The sequence below is a fragment of the Eurosta solidaginis genome, chromosome X (genome assembly GCF_040869045.1).
Source record: "Eurosta solidaginis isolate ZX-2024a chromosome X, ASM4086904v1, whole genome shotgun sequence".
Lineage (NCBI taxonomy): Eukaryota > Metazoa > Arthropoda > Insecta > Diptera > Tephritidae > Eurosta > Eurosta solidaginis.
Genome location: NC_090324.1, coordinates 28,627,263 through 28,633,262, shown reverse-complemented (window position 1 = coordinate 28,633,262; position 6,000 = coordinate 28,627,263). Strand labels below are relative to the sequence as shown.

General features: G+C 36.8%; 1 pseudogene; it reads left to right on the top strand.

The window, feature by feature from the left end:
- Window positions 1-3,910: 3,910 nt before the first annotated feature.
- Window positions 3,911-4,794, top strand: LOC137234820 (transmembrane protein 192-like; annotated as a pseudogene).
- Window positions 4,795-6,000: the final 1,206 nt, after the last annotated feature.

The window sequence follows — 6,000 nt, the reverse complement described above, 5'->3', positions numbered from 1 at the left end:
CTTTACCTAAAGCGTCAAATGAACCCAATTACATATACATATATACATGTGTGAACTTACGGGAATGCACGGTGGGTCAGAGTTGGAAAAATTCGGGAACATTTTTAAGTTTCTTAAACCAGTTCAGCTGACAAATTTTCTGAAAAAAAAATTGTTTAAAACAGTTACCGTCTTCAAAAACAAATTAAATAAATTATATATATTTTCCGGTTGTAATCCCACTCTACCCTACATTGGGCAACATAATTAATATTTTTTTTGCATAAAGCGGTGGTTCCGTAATTAACCAAAGAGATTTTTTTTGCGTAAACGGTGGTTCCGCGCAAAACCAATGAAAATTTTTTTTTAATCCCGGTTCGTGCTAGGACATTCATATTACAAGTTTGAAAAGATGCGGTGCGCCCGTATCTATAAAAATAAAACCATACAATCTTAATAAAAACGGTGCGTCCGTTATCAACAACCAAGTCCTTTTTATCAAAATACAATTTTTCCTTTGAAATCAAATTAAATTACTTCAATACACATTCACTTCATCATTAAGTATTCAGTCTTTCATTAAATTGCCGGATAATTCTTTCAATTTCACATCGAAATTCAATTCAATTTCAATTAAATTTTCGTAAGCAATTTCTATAAATTCGACTTTAATCAGTTTAAATATTTCTTCTTTGCTTCCTACTACATATGTTTCTTAGAAAGAGGAAAGTAGTTCCCAGAATTTCAGAGCAAGACTCAGATTCCGAAAATTCAGATTCCAATTCCAAAAATTTTATTTCCGAAAGTTCCGATTCCGAAAATCTTGATTTTAAAAGCCCAGTTTCCGAAGGCTCAACCACATATCCGCCCAGTACAATCAAAAACCTTGTTGTTAGACTTTCTTTGTCCGGAGAATTTCACGGATTTGGGGAATTGCCCGAAACAGATATTTCAAATCCTCCTAATTCCGATACAAATATGGCATCTCCTGAAGAAAAAAGAAATGTTTATCAGCATGAGTGCTTGTATTATGCGTGAAAATTATAGCGGGTCCCTGGGTCTTGAATCTTTCATTAATAAAATTGAGTTGATCGAAGAATTTGTCGACGAAAATTTAACTGGCACTTGTATTTCATATATTAAATCCAAACTCGATGGTAAAGCTCGAGAAGCGATACCAACTCAAATACTTTCAGTTAATGATATAAAAGTAGCACTACGTAACCGTATAAAATCCGACAACTCCAAAGTTGTTGCCGGAAAAATTGCGGCTTTGCAAGTTAATAATAATAATTACACCGATTTTGCAAAACGCGTCGAGGAATTGTCTGATTCTTTAGAGCGTTCGCTCATTATCGAAGGGATTACTCAGGCCAAAGCCCATGAAATGGCCATCGAGCAAACAGTTAACGTTTGCCGATTGAACGCAAAAACCAGTTTAGTCAAATCAATCCTCGCTTCAACCAATTTTCCTGATTCCAAAGACGTAGTAGCTAAACTGATTGTAGAACAATCAAATGAAATAATAGAACGCATTTAGGGCGCGGAACAATAACAATTTCAGAAATTTTCAAAGTAATAACCGAGGTCGAAACTTCCAAAACCAAAGTCGTACCTTTAACAATTATAGACAAAATAGACCCTCTTTTAATAACAGTAACTATGGCAACAACTTCAATCGCGGCAATCAAAGGCAAAATTTCCGTTCCAGCGGCGGAAATCGGCATCAGTCTAATAATAATAATAGCAACAATAGTCGTACTAGCAATAATAACGGTTTTAACACTTCCAATAATAGAGGTAGAAATTCAAGTGTCCGGACTTTAAACAGGGAAGCCCCTCAGGAGCGAGCATTGAGGGAGGACGAGACAAATTACTAACTAATTCAGCTCACAGAATTTCTTATAAAAACGTTTATTGTCTTAACTTAAATTATTCCGATTTTATACAAATAAATATTACTGGTTCTAACAAATTTTGTATATTTCTAGTCGATACACAAGCCGACATTTCGTTAATTAAAATTTATTCTCTTAATAAAAATTTGTCAATTAATAACAATGATACAATTAATATTACTGGAGTAACTACAGATACAGTTCCTACATTAGGTACTTTTACAACTAACTTACACTTTTGAAATTTTTATATCAAACATACGTTGCACGTGGTAGACAATGAGTTCAACATTCCATCAGATGGAATACTTGGTAAGAATTTCCTAAAAACAAATAAATGCGATATCAGCTATGCAACAAATTGCATTTCCTTCTGGATAGGCAACAAAAAGATCGCACTTCCCATCCTTCACGGAATGGTAAGCGATACATTTGTTATACCACCTCATTGCGAAGTTAATAGAATTTTGGCCTTGGAAAAAGACTCAGAACCACTTTTCGTGGTGTTTAGGCCACCAGCCTAAATATTCGCTACCACCCTAATGCACATTTTTTGGCAATATTATTATTTACCGGTAACGGCCCACCCCTGCCGAGCGCTAACTTCAAAGGGGAAAAACTCGACGAAAGTTAGCTATCGGCAGGTGGTGCGGACCTTTTTCGTTTTAAAATTTTTCTTTTCTATTTGGAACGTCAAAGAGCCAGCAGCTAGCCCCAGGTGAGTAGTAAAAATTGAGTTATATAAATCAACCATTTCCCACCTTTTTCCATTTTTTTGCACTAAGTGCGACTTTCATCGTCATTAATATTTGCAAATTACTATAAAGTGAATTTTCCAAGTGCACAGTGAGTTGTCGATTTTAATTGATATATCTAGTTTTCCGCATTATAATTGCGCTCATCCGTGCGCATTTGAATTGACAAAATTATAATTGCCCGCTTTGAATTGCCAAGTGGAAATTTCTTATATCCTAACTACTTGCACTTGCGGGAAGATTGCACTTTGATAAATTTGGATTTTGTATTTCCATTAAGTTCGTTCTGCACTACTGCATATAAAGTCGGAATAACTATTTATATTGTGAAACAACTAGTTTGTGAGAGTTTCATTTTTGTAAACACATAACATAGCTCGTCGCTAATAATTCACTTTATATTTTATAAATAAATAATAATACATGGTGATTACTCGGTATTAATTCTTCTTTTTATTTTCTTTATTTGCGTGCGATCGCGCCCTACGACCCGGGTGCCACATTCCCCCCGTTTTTGATAAAAGGAAGCCCGTGATAAACAAACCAGAGCGCGCCTTCTTATCTAGGTCTATATTTCCGCGATTATATATATATGTATTCTGATTTTGTTCACGTACTAACACTCGGGTGTGTTGGATCTCATGGATCCGAGTTGTGATACCCTTTGGATCGCGCGCAATGTGCTTACTGCGTAAGAAAAAGTCATCGAGTGGCACCCTTGTTTCGTTCATTCAAAATGACATTCATTCATGGAAATGAGTATAGATACATTTTGAATGAATTTTCATTACGAAGGAAAACGTATGATGGGTAAGTATACTAGAATCGTTCCTTTTTTTATAATTTTAAAAATTTTCTAATTTCTTATTCCTCTTTCCTTTCATTTCAGCAAATTTTGGTTTCACATTTATTTCATCAGCAGTTTTATAATATTTGAGAAAAGCCCAGAATTTTTCGAGACCCTACAGTTGGCCAGTTTCATAGTCCTCATACACATTTGGTCGGAATTTCTTCTCGTCATCATACGAATATAATCTGAATAGGCACTCCAATCTATAACGAAACCCGTTGCTTGCATCTTCAAGAGCCAGCATACGAAATTCATTGTACCTTGTGTTATTGATGGCGAGTGATAGCATATTTACATACTTATCGTGAATCACTGTGCGTTTTATTCACTAATTAGTAAATGCGCATTTAACTATTTACGTAGCCATTGTGTGTGTTTCGTATGGTTAGTTTGGGCCAAATCTTCCACGCGAATAGGCAAGGTGCTCAATGGATGCAGATGGGTCGTTTAGGCCACTTAGAACAATACCGGTTTTTAGCATACATTTGTTTATATCAACAGTTATCTCTCTCGTTGGCATTCTACTTGCTTGTACATGGTTAGTTGACAAACATTGCGAAGCGTATTTTATAATGCTATATTTACGTGCTGCTTTTTGGGTGATAACATTTTGTTTGATCATCTAATCAAAAAAACATAACGATCTACGCATAAATGGCTATCATGAATTTCATCGCGCTACATCTATGCAAAAAGGTATACCATTGAATGTGGTATCACTTTGGAATTCCATGCTATTGGCTATACAGGCGGGCATACATCATTATTATGGCGTTGATTTCTGGCCGCATTGTGCACTTAATTTTTTCTCGCCAGCTTCTCATGTTGCGGGTTTCAACATGTTAGATACGTTGGTATTAAGCCTAACGCATGTAGTTTGTATTTCGAAAGTACATATATAAATTTAATAAATCAACACCACCACCTCATGCGCTACGTGGCGGCCATAATGCATCCGGATCATTGGGTCTCATGCAGCCCGGTGGTAATACCAGTGATTTACTAGAGAAACAGGCCGACCTCATTGCCTATTTGAAAGATCATAATCAAAGGCTCAATCAGAAATTGCACCCACTGCAATTAAACGCGCGTACAGTGAATTTGACACATTAATACAAATGAATAACAACAAATATTTTGTGAAATTATTATCTTTCAATAGCGAATGTAATGGATGTTGGCAGACGGGTAGCGATTGTGGATTACAGCCATCGTACACAGGGTACCTAACAGAGCAGGAAGTTACACATTTAAAAGACCATGCGTGTTTTATTGGTTGCGCGAAGGAACCTTTATTAAATGGAAAAAAATTATCGGATATTTGTGAACATAACAGCAATGTTGCAAAGAAATATGGCAAACATAATGCAACCACTTTATTTAGTGGTATTGCTTTGGCATTTCCACAATTTGCCGGCACAGTAGCCATAATATCACCCGTTGATGCGCCTGCAGCTAAATTTGGTGATTGTCAATATAATAGTGCTATATCACTAGCAAAGCTCTAAAGTTATCTGGTATAAATAAATCACCGAGAGATATAGCTAATGAAAATGTTAAAAATGTTGCACCATCGCCCCTGGTTGCTAAAACTGAAGTTGCTGGTTATAAATGTATTCCTGAAAAAGGGATATGCATTGAATGTTATATCGAGTATGTTGCCTTTTGGCGTGACTCCACCGTTGTGTCGCCAGCAGCTGATACTTGTAGACTTTCCTTCACCCAATATAGCCAAGCAACAGGTTGGCCATTTGCTTTCAACTAATATTGGGAATCCAATTTGCCGTTTAACGGAATTTTTGGGACACGATGTGTTGCGGATCAACCACCTGGGTGATGGGGGTACACAATTCGGTATGTTGATTGCACAATTGGAAGAGAGCTTTCTAAATTACATCAACGAAGGTCCACCTATTGGTGACTTGCAAGCTTTCTACAAAGAATCGAAAAAGATATTCGACGTAGATGACGAATTCAAGACACGCGCCTACAATTGTGTTGTTTTACTGCAGAGTGGCGATCAAAATTCAACTAAAGCATGGACACAAATTTGCGAGGTATCGCGTGCAGAGTTCCAGGCTATATCCGAGCGTTTAGATGTAAGAATCCGTCCGATTGGTGAATCCTATCAGTGCCGTATGATAGATATCGTGGAATTCTTAGATTCCAACGGTTTACGCGAGAAAGAAGAAGAGGGTACCAAAATTGCGTCGGTTGGTAGATCGTTTACGTGATAAAATGGGTCCAAAATCCATTCGAAATTCAACGCACCCAATGCCGAATGGACAAAGGCTAAGGTACCTTCAAATTTGGATTTTGGGCGCGCGAAGCTTGAGGAAACGTAAAAATTTCTACTCGATCATTTTCAGGCTCCTCGAGGCTCACGTGCCATAGTGTTTTTTGAATAGCGAGAATCTGTAATGTTAATATTTGTTCAATTTATCATTTGTATATTCTTCTGGCAGGGTAAAGAGTAATGCCACCACCAGCTGGTTTAACGTATACTGGTGGTAGTGGT